The following is a 12,240-nucleotide window of genomic DNA, read 5'->3' as shown; positions in this document are numbered from 1 at the left end:
ATGAGGCTATCATTGACTTTTTGGACTTAAGGGATAACCTACCAAGCGGGGATCACAAAGCTGGATTCGCCATTGAACTTAATAGTGCAGCATACTTCGGGGCGGATGCCAAACCTTTCAGCTGCAAAAATATAACACTAAAACATGGATCTTTCAGTGAAAACCACACTATGGCACTGTTTGATCCGACAAAAGTAAAAAGAAAGAGCGTATCCAATGGTGAAAACCTCTCTGAGGCGCCTGAGGATGAAGGGTTTGACATTCTCCCTGATAGTACACAACAGGAACGATCAATGATTCTCATCGAGGAAACCAAAGAATACAATGTGGGGACTCTTGAAAATCCTCATATCATACATCTGGCATCTCTTCTCACTCCAGAGGAATAGCCTAAATTTATAGAGTTCTTCCAGAAGCGTCAGATCAACTTCGCATGGTCATATGCAGACATGCCTGGGCTTGATCCTAATTTAGTCGTGCATCACCTCACTGTAGCAGAAGGAGCCAAACCTGTCAAGCAAAAACTTCGTAAAATGCATCCTCAGATTGCAGTGCTAGTCAAAACAGAACTCAAGAAACTCCTAGATGTTGGTTTCATTAGACCAATTGATTATGCAGAATGGATCTCCAATATTGTGCCTGTCGGCAAACCAAAAGGGGGCATCCGCATTTGTACTGACTTTAGAGATCTGAATAAAGCTTGTCCTAAGGATGACTTCCCCCTTCCCAATATTGACATCATAGTGGATCTAACAGCGGGACATGCCATGCTTTCACTCATGGATGGCTTTTCAGGATACAATCAGATAAAGATCACACCAGAAGATCAACATAAGATAGCCTTCACATGTCTATGGGGCACATATTGCTGGAATGTAATGCCCTTCGGTCTCAAAAATGCAGGAGCGACCTATCAAAGAGCAATGACCACCATCTTCCATGACATGATGCATACTATGATGGAAGATTATGTGGATGACTTACTAGCAAAATCACTCACCAGAGAAGGGCATCTCCACGTCTTAGATAAAATCTTTGATAGACTGGAACAATACCATGTTTGACTCAACCCCAAGAAAAGCGTCTTTGGAGTAACCTCCGGGAAGCTTCTAGGATACATTGTCTCAAGCAAAGGCATTGAGGTCGATCTAGCAAAGGTTAAGGCAATCATGGACATGCCACCACCAAAGAATATCAGTCAGCTAAGGACATTACAAGGGCAACTTCAATCCATCCGAAGATTCATTGCACAATTGGCTGATAAGTGTCACCCATTTACACATCTGCTACACAAGAACATCCACTTTCAGTGGGATGCCCGATGCCAACAAGCATTTCAGACGCTTAAAGACTATCTCATGAATCCACCATTGCTAATGCCACCAGATCCAAGTAGATCGTTGTTACTTTATATCTCAGCAACAAGTACAGCATTGGGTGTACTACTGGCACAACATAATGCAGAAGGCAAAGAGTGTGTTGTATACTACATCTCTCGCACACTGGTGGGCTATGAACTCAATTACACACCTATTGAGTGAGCTTGCCTAGCAGTAATCTTAGCAGCTACTAAACTGAGGCACTATCTGTTAACACACAAGGTACAACTCATTGCAAAGATTGATCCACTCAAGTATTTACTCAGCAAAGCAGCATTGACAGGTCGCTTGGCCAAATGGGTGATGATTCTAAGTGAATTTGACATTGAGTATGTGCACTGAAAAGCTATCAAAGGGCAGGTTATTGTAGATCAGTTGGCTGATGCACCACTCATGGGCGATCATCCTCTCATTTCTGATTTTCCAGATGAAGAGATATTCATGATCACAACAGCACATCCATGGAAACTATATTTTGATGGGTCATACACTGGACACGGCTCGAGGGCAGGCATTCTATTTATCACACCTCAGGGTGATAGCATCCTGAAGTCTTACAAGCTCACATTTCCATGCACCAACAACATAGCAGAGTATGAGGCCTTGATCACAGGACTCAGGTTAGGCATACAATGGAAATTACAAGAACTACAAGTATATGGCGACTCACAACTGGTCATTCGACAAGCAACTGATGAATATCAGACCAAGGATGATAAACTCATGCCATATAAGCAAATGGTGGACACTTTAAAGACATCATTTACTACTATCACCTTTGAGCAGATACCAAGAGATCAGAATCGAGCTGCTGACGCTATGGCTACCATCGCATCCCTCCTAGATCTTCCACAAAATTCAACACGCTACAAGTTCTTGGTCGAACAGCTTTGGATTCCCGCTTATGATATCCCCGAATCCGAAATGATATGTCGCCTTGCCGGTCCTGAATCCCCATGGTATGGTGAGTTTTACACCTATCTTCACGATCATACCCTTCCTCCCAACCAATCGAATAACCAACGAAAAACCTTCATTCGCCAAACTGCTCAATATACCATTATTGCCGAAACCCTATACCGACGCAGTCTTGATGGTACTCTCCTTCAATGTCTGGAACAAGATGAGATAACAAAGGCTTTGGAAGAGGTACATGAAGGAATTTGTGGGACTCACTCAAGTGGTCCATCACTAGCCAAGAAACTCTTGCGCAATGGATACTATTGGCCATCTATGGAAAAGGATTCCTACTACTTTGTGAGAAAATGCAAGAAATGTCAAGTTCATGGCGACCTGATACATGCACCCGCCTAGGAACTACAACCAATCACGACACCATGGCCTTTCTGTCAACGGGGCCTTGACCTTGTGGGTAAGATTCATCCATCTTCATTTAATGGCCATAAATTCATTATTACTGCCACTGAATATTTCACAAAGTGGATCGAAGTTGTTCCACTTACCCAAGTCACCAGCAAACAGATCGCCTCATTCATCCTCAACTATATCATCTGCCGGTATGGTGTACCCATGTCCATCGTCACAAATAACGGTCTTCCTTTCAAAAATCAGGATGTTCGTGAACTCTGTGAGAAATTTCACATCCAACACCGCTTTCCCACTCCCTATTACCCACAAGGCAATGGTCAGGCCGAAGCAACCAATAAGAACATATTAATAATCCTCAAGAAGACAATCAATGATGCCGACCATGATTGGCACGTTCAACTAAATCCAGCGCTATGGGCATATCGAACTAGCATTCGAACCCCTACAGGTGCAACTCCTTATTCATTGGTCTATGGTGCAGAAGCTATCTTGCCTATTGAGGTCGAGATACCATCATTACGGGTTTCCTTGCATAATCTGATAGATGATGAAGCATATAGAGTGTCCCATCTTCAGGACTTAGAATTACTTGATGAGAAGCGACAAGCTACATACAACCATCTCAAAGCCTATCAGCAGCGCATGAGCAGAAGCTACAATCACCGAGTTAGACCTCATACATTTGAGGTAGGTGATCTTGTTCTACGAGAGAATCCTCGCAATCAACCAAACAGAGAACATCAGGGCAAATTTGAATCAAACTGGCTGGGCCCATATGTTGTCACTGCTGTATTCAGGTCTGGGGCATATCAGTTGGCTACATCAGAAGGAGAACCGCTTGCAGATCCAATCAACAGCATGCACCTTAAACGGTTTTATACCTAAACTATACAGAGCATCAGGCTCCCCTGCATACCAGAAAATACCAAAAACATTCAGAAAAATGTTCTGAAGAAAATACAAAAGAAAAATCATGCATCCAAACGGTGAACCACCACTCTGGTGGCACCTTGGGTAAGTACGGTGGTGAAAACCTGGCAAACAGGTGCCACTCATAAAGGCTATGGCTCCATTGTCTTTCAAACTTGTTGCGATTACATCTACTTCATACATACATCCATCCATCCAAAACCATGGCTTGTTATTCATCTACAATTATGAAAGTACTGCATGCATAAGAACATCCCGCTTTTTCATAGTCATGTCTAAAACTAGGGGCAAAGCCCTTAACCTATTGATGGAAGTGGATTCTACATTGTCTTGTGATTCATTAAAGTTCTTCATTTAAAACTATCTCACAAAATCCAAAAAAACATTCCAAACAAATCAAAATACCAAAAACATTCAAAAATGTCTCAACACAAAAATACCAAAAACATTCAAAACAATTCAAAATCCAAAAACATCGACAAACCATTGAAAAATCCAACAAAAACATGGCAACACTTTGTACATACTCATCCATGCAGATACAAGACAAACATTGACAAAATACTCACACAATGACCATTTATCAATCAAACCACACAATCAACATCAACACTCAACACTGTCTTCAACAAGGATGCATCCTTCCTTACCAAAACAAAGGCAAAAATGACGTTTTCTTTGACAAGAAAATTATGTTAAGCTATCAAATACTTGGTTGATTTGTGAGTACAATCATTCGTTTATCTGTATCGGGATCTTTCAACATTGTTTTGTATCATTTGCGCAGTATTTTCCGATGAAGTTCTGGGGCATGTACTAATGGTGTCTACATGGGAAGTTCACTAAGTTATGGGATCATAGGCAAAAATACAGTCATGGATCACTACGGCTTGCTGATTACAGCGTATACCTCGACCATATGAGCATGAACCATTACCAAGGATCCATATTCTTTATTCTTTCTGTATATATTGTTTGTTTGCAGGTACAATGCTCTTCCTTGGGTTCCTCCTACCTCATCCAAACTAGATAAAGGTTTTTATCTCTTAGTACGGTATGCACTTGTCTCAAGATATGATCAGCCTAAGATCAAGGAGGACGATCCAAGTCATGCATGAATAGAGATAATCCTTGTCTGTTCCGCAAGCAATACTCTGGTCGACTTGACCCTTATATCAAGTCGTTTGTATTAACTTGCTATATAAAATCCATGAAAGGAATACTTAGGTCATCTTGAATCATTATGTCAAGATGCTTGTATTCTCTTCCAACATTTTAAAGCTCAATGATGAAAATAGAGCACTATGGATCGTCATTTCATCTCATCTGTTTATATCTTGCGTTCCGTTGCATGTCACCCATTCATTCATATGTAGGTTTTATATAGTGACCCTTAAAAACTGGTCTTGGATACAATCACGACCGAGTACTCTGATACATCATCAATGCATCATGCAAAGTCTTACAAACCTTGCATTCCTCATGGTCATATCATCATCGCATTTAGTTGCATCTTGCATTAAGTACATTCATGTCATTTTTAACTTAACATTACATGTAGTTCGTTTTGGACATTAGTTTTCATTTACCATTTGCATCATTGCATCGATCATCAATAATTCGATTCATTCATAGGATCAAATTGTCTTTGATTGTTTTAAATCATTTATTAGACATTCATTTAGTATCAATTATCCATTATCATCTTATCATCTTTTATCATTTATTATTGCATACATTCATTTATAGTTAAAAAGTGCATTCATTCATTCATTAATAAGTATCTTATTATGCTCATCTTAGGATTTATTCGCATTACATTCATTTATCCTCTTTTTAATTGCATTAAGGTGCAGTTATTAAAAACATAAGTTATAGTATCATCACATTATCATTTGTACTTAAAATCATATTTAAGCATTTAGAATCATAAAAACCATTTGTTTACAAAAAATTGGTTCTTAACATTTTATATCCATTATGCATATGCATTCATTTAACACATTATCATATAAACATTTGTACTTTACATTTTGTTTATCCATATTGCATTCATTTAACACATTATCCTATAAACATTAGTACCATACCAGTTTATATATCCATTTTACAAACACATTATCATATAAACATTTGTACTTTACATTTTGTTTACCCATATTGCATTCATTTGACAAACATCTAGATGCATATTCATACATAACATCATTCATTCGACCATTGCATTAACATCATCACATAAATCATCTCATTATTATATCAAAATAGGAAACACCAAGATCCTGTTCATAAATCATCATAAGCATACATCATCATCAAGGCGTTACATACATTACATGAAAAATCAAACAAAACATATATAAACCTGCATTCATATGTCAGTATCATCATCAAAACATGCATATAAGGAACATCTCATCAATGCATATATATAACCATATCCATCTAAGCAATCAACTCATCATCCTGCATAAACATCCATACATAATCAAATGCATATCATCAAAATATGGGATCTCCTCATATATATCATCTCATATATCAGAGTACAATGAAGTCTACAAAATCGTCTATCAAGAGCCATCCAAGATACGGTCCACAAAATAAAGATACAAATACATCCATGCATGAATGCTCTCTCAAATGCCGCTCTGACCAGATGCTGTCCCCACCACTCCCTACTGCATCCCCTAATCTCTCCCTCCTCAAAGGACCCATCACACCCCCACTGCTCTACACCCTCTGCGACCGCTCTGATCTAGCCTGCCGCATCTGAGAATAACTAAGAGCTTGCTGACTGACTGACACTACCTGCTCATATAACCCCCGCCAGTACTCTATCTCCGCCTGAGCTCGCCGCATCTCCCTCATCACCTCCCCTGTAGGCCCCTGTGCTCCTACTCCAACCCAGACTCTCTCCTGCAGCTTCACCAATCTCTCCACTGCAGTATCTCTCTCTCGCAGCACCACCGTCAGCTCTAACTCCCGTGCAAATAGCTGCACATCCCTAGCTACCACCTCTGCCTCCAAATCCTCTATCCGCGTCTGCAAGCGTACTATAATGTGGTCTCACAGATCTCTAGTGGCTCCCTCTCCAGTATCCATAGTTGCCTCCCCTACACCACCCTCTCCCGTAGTCCCCTCCCCTCTGTCCATCGGGATCTCCCTCTCCATCCCCCTCCCACTCAGCTGAACTCCTCTCGGTATCAGTGGTCCTTGTGAGATCTGTAGAGGCAGTCCACCTCTCCCTCTCTGCTGACTCCGCATCCCCAATCCTCCTCCACCTCCACCACCCCTCCTCCATCTCCTTGACCTCCTGCCCTCCTCCGTCCCCTCTCATCCTCAAACGCTGGGATCGGCTCTGCTGGATCCGATATCCGTAGGATCAGGTGCGTCGCCTGATACTGCGTGTACTCATCTGTAACCCCTGCATCAACGACCCTCGGTCGCAGGTCCTATGGCCTCGCCTGCAGTGTCCGAAACTCTGCCAGTGCCTGATCATAAGGTAGCACTGGACCCCATACATACCTCTCTCGAATAACTCGAGCATACTCTCCAGATCCACTCGGCAGTCCCTGCTGCCGTCCGAACTGTCTCATCACTCGCCTAGGCACCTATCTCTCCACATGATAGGAGGTCCTCCCAATGAGGAATCGGGTCATGAAGACATAAGGTAGTGCCTCTGTGTCATCATCCCATGGCTCACACTCCAAGTATGACCGCCATATCACTGCATCCAGGTCATCCAGTGCTCGCCGCCACCACTCTAACTTCCCCAAGTGGGGCTGACTCATCATGCCACTGTACATAAACATGTACGGTTGATCCACCGCACGGAATCTCAGACTCACCGGTCGAGTCACTGGTAGGTGCTCCCGAGCCCAAATGTGTAGCAGCGTCATGCCCACTGCTAAGGAACCTCTCCCTCGGTACACTACCTCATGGAACTCCTAATACATGTGCGCCAACACGCATGGCCCCCATGCAAATCGGGTCCCCTCGGTCATCATCATCTCGATAACCTGTCCCCATCCCACTGCCAACCCATGTGACCGCCTGTCTGGACACAACAATCCTCCCACAATCCTTGACAAAACTGCTGGAAGTGGCTCATACAGTGCCGCTATATCCTCCCACGCGATCGAGCCATCATCAATGAACACATCCTCATCAAAAATCTACTGCACTATCACAGTCCCCTAAGATCTATCATATGTGACCAGCTCTCCTCGAATCAGAATCCGTAGGATGCGCCACACATCCTCCAAGGTCACGGTCATCTCCCCCTGTGCCAAATGAAAGGTGCACGTCTCACTGTGCCACCGCTCTGCCAGTGTTGTGATCAATCCGTGATTCATACGAATCACGGGCATGTGCATCACCTCATAAAGACCAGTCGCTGTAATACAATCAATCTCTGTCTGGGTCAATCGATCCCGTAACCCCTGTGTCGTAGGATGGCGCTCACGTAACTGCAACACGCGCAGATCCTCCTGCACATGGACATTCATCAATCACTATCAGTTGTTTTGTTTTCAAACTTTTTTAAGTTTAAACCTAGACTATCAACAGATACTTTGATCAAGTATCTTCGAGTCTCAACAGGTAAGCAATCATAGCCACCTAGACTTCAACGGGCATTTACCCTAACAAATGACTTAAGTCTCATCAGGCTGCTATGGTTCAAAACAACTCCCACTTCACCTCGCCATCCATCAATCATTGGTATCAAGAGATTTTCTTCATCCAAACTGGGGCATCTTTTTATCTTAAGACAAAAGCGTTATTTTACCAACAAAAGCGCTATTTTTCAACAATAGCGCTACAACTATAGCAAAGGCGCTCAATCAGCTATACCATAGCGCTACAATTGCAAAAGTGCTAAAACCATTATACAATAGCGCTCAATCAACCCAGCAATAGCGCTACTTAACCAATAGCGCTAAAACTTGCATAAAATAACGCTAATGCATGGCAAAAGCGCTCAAACAAGGGGACAATAGTGCCATTGCGGCACAATGCCGCTAGTTTATGGAGCAAAAGCGCTAAAACAACAGTTCCAACGCTCTTGCTCCAACTTGACTTTGACTCAGCTAAAACCCTATCCAAAATGCACAAAAATTAAGTTTTCGAATTTGCGTACTGCTGGTCCATAGTCATCTGGGCGCTGGAACCGTCAGACTCGCTCGAATCTGTGCTCGGTGATCGGAATCGGCATCGTTGCTGCTGCTTGCTCCTCCAAACGTTACTATCAAAGCTCTCATTTTTAACTGGTCGCAGTCACAAATGATCCTATTTTCACCCCTTTCACCCCATTTATACCCTTCATGGTCACTATAACTTCTCCCCGCTCACCGCCGTGGTCCCCATGAACTTCCCGAGCCCCCCATTTCTTCACGTTTCCCCCGTTTTCTTCTATTTTTCACCCATATGGCTAACTTCTTCTCTTCTACCACCCTACCAATTTTCATTCTTTTTCAAGAGATCGCCCGATTTTTCAAAAATTTTCAGCCCATCTCTCAAGGGGGCATACCACCCATTAAATTAACATTTTATGGGGCATTTCTTCACACCTATTTTTCTTTCTTTGAAACGATGCGATAAACCGCACCGTCTCAAAGAGGGGCAAATGTAGTCACACAAATCTGTCCATTTTAATTAAATGAATATTTCGTATTTATTTGATTAAAAATCCACTAGCCATCAATTAATTAAATTAATATTTAATTAATTCATCCCCAAACATTCTTCTATTAATTAAATAAATTATTCAATTTATTTTAATTAATTCATTAAATCAAATTTCAATCAATTAAATAAATAAAATCTATTTATTTAATTAAATCCCCCTATTCATCTTTTAAATAAATTAAATAAAACATTTATTTAAATCATTATCCCCACCCCACTTGCATTTTCCTACAAATGCAACTTGCACACATTTATTGGAATAAATGAATTTTTATTTTAAATAAAATCCTATTTTCCCTCACCCACCAAATCCACTTGCAAAAATCTAATCCCCTTCTAGATTCTTCTAACCCCTTCCTAATTAGCCTAATCCATCCCCTAATTATTGTCACATTCCTAAGCAAAATGGAGTCACTTCTCAAAGACTCCAAAGTCTTTGAAAAGCATTTAATGCTTTGTGTGTTCAACAAATTAACCCCCAAAGTCTTCAAAAACCACTAATGGCTCTTACATGACCATTTATGGCTCTTACATAACCATTTATGGTTATTTCAAACTTGTCTCCCCAAAAATTTATTGTTTTGACCATATTCATCCATTTCACATTTGCACAAGAGTTTATCCATTGGATAAAAGCTTTATTCTTTGACTAAAGATTTTATTCATTCAAACCAACCTTGACTCTAAAATCCCAAGGTCATATCAGGCATTTAATGCTTATTCCCTCCCCTCTCAACCTATCTCACATTGACACTTGTCATCTTGGGATTGGGTTGAAAGCCCTCACATGGATTTAAAATCATTCAATCCTCACCCTTGTTGAGATTGTTCAATCTCAGCCATCCATTGCTCCATTTTTTCCTATAAATAGAGCCCATTTCTTCATAATCCAGATCCTGAAAACTTGCATGCATTTAAGCTATAGGCATTTTAAGAGAGCATTTTAACATAATCATCTAATATCTTGTTATTTTGGTTAAAATATATCATTTTAGCATCAATAGCATAACATTAGCTTTTTATTTCACATTTAGAGCTCAATACTACAATCTCAATCCTCCATAAGCATCCATAGTGCAAAAAGCTGTTGAGAGCTACACTATTTTGGAACTTGGAGAGGAGAGGAACAAGGGAGAAGGAGCTAAGGCCATGCTAAGAGGTAGTTAGAGATGCCTCATAATATTTGTTTCATTTATTAGATACATTAGCATGTTTTTAGTGTCTCTCTTGGTATGCCTTTTTAGATTAGTTTTTGATTGACTAACACTAACGGTTTCGTGTCTTTTGTGTTATTTATCATTTGCTAACCTTGTGCCATTTAGGAGGGCATCAACAACTAATCTTAATATTGGCCAACATAAGGAGTAGACATTAAACAATACTTTTGTTTCGTTTTGTAACTTCTTGACCAAAATTGGCCTTTTGAGCACTTACCTAGCAATCTCCCTATCAGACATCATCAACAAAGACCTCAATAATCAATATATCATCATCAGTGATCTTATAATATAAATTATTGTAAGCATTACCTTTAGCGAATCCAAGCTTCAAAAGATATTTATCCAATCTTGCATACCAAGCTCTAGGTGTCTGTTTTAATCCATATAAAGCCTTTTTAACCTACAAATCATGCTTTTATCATCTGAAAGTGAAAAACCATCAGGTTGCTCAATATAAAATTCCTCTTCAAGATCTCCATTCAGAAAAGCGCATTTAACATCCATATGATAAACCTTGTAGTTCTTATGTGCAACATAAGAAAGAAATAATCTCAGAGCTTCAATCCTAGCTACCGGTGCAAAGGTTTCATCACAATCAATTCCTTCCTTCTGAGAATATCCTTTACAAACCAATCTAGCTTTATTTCTTACAACTTGTCCATCTTCATTCAATTTATTCCTAAAAACACATTTAGTTCCAATAACATTCTTATTTTTAGGTCGGGGAACTAAAGTCCATGTGTTACTATTTTCTATCTAATCTAATTCTTCTTCCATAACTTTCATCCAACATTCATTTTTACATACTTCAATTATTGATACCGGTTCAATTTGAGAAATTAAACATACCTCATTAGCTGCCAACCTCCTTCTTGTCATCACTCATTTATTCTTATCTCCAGTCATATGATGTGAACATCCACTGTCTATTACCCATTCATCCTTGTCTTCAATTTTAGTAGCAAGGGCCTTCTCTTCAGGGTGCTTCCCTTTCGGTACCTGATCATCTTCCTTAATAGCCAAGAACACCCATTCTTTTCCATTGCCGGAACCACTAGCAAAATCTTGTGTCGGTTCATCATCAGAATCAGTCACACCTTCCTCATCAACAATATAGCATGATTTGTCTTTGTTTCTCTTGTACTTATGTTTGTTCTGATAGTAAAGATTAGGCTTAAAAGATCTTCTAGTTCTTTCCTTGAATCTTGAATTCCTTTCAAGACATCTAGATGCAAAATGACCTATCGTATTACATGCAAAACATTTAAAAGGTGTTTTTCCTTCATACTTGCTTCTTGTTGGTCCTTTATGTACTCTTATAGCAAATGAGGCTTCAAGTTGCTCAAATTATTCATCTTCTCTCTTCATATCATCCAATTCTTTTATATATGAAGCTTTCCAATCTTGCTTGCCGGTTGATGATGTAGATGCATGAAAAGTAGGTTTAGACTTCACAGCTCCAGAAGGTCCAAATTCTTCAAACTCAAAAGCAGATAATTTCCCGACCAAAGTATCTCGATTAACAGTAGCGTTATCCATAGTTCTCAACTCATTAATTACAGTAGCCTTCATCTTATAAGATGGTGGTAAAGCTCTCAGAACTTTGTAAACTATTTCATCTTCGCTCAGAGTTCCATCACAACATTGAATTCCCTTAACAATTTCATTAACTCTTTCCATAAAAGCAGTAA

Source organism: Cryptomeria japonica, chromosome 3, assembly GCF_030272615.1.
Source record: "Cryptomeria japonica chromosome 3, Sugi_1.0, whole genome shotgun sequence".
In the NCBI taxonomy this organism is placed as follows: domain Eukaryota; kingdom Viridiplantae; phylum Streptophyta; class Pinopsida; order Cupressales; family Cupressaceae; genus Cryptomeria; species Cryptomeria japonica.
This window is presented reverse-complemented; position numbering follows the sequence as displayed.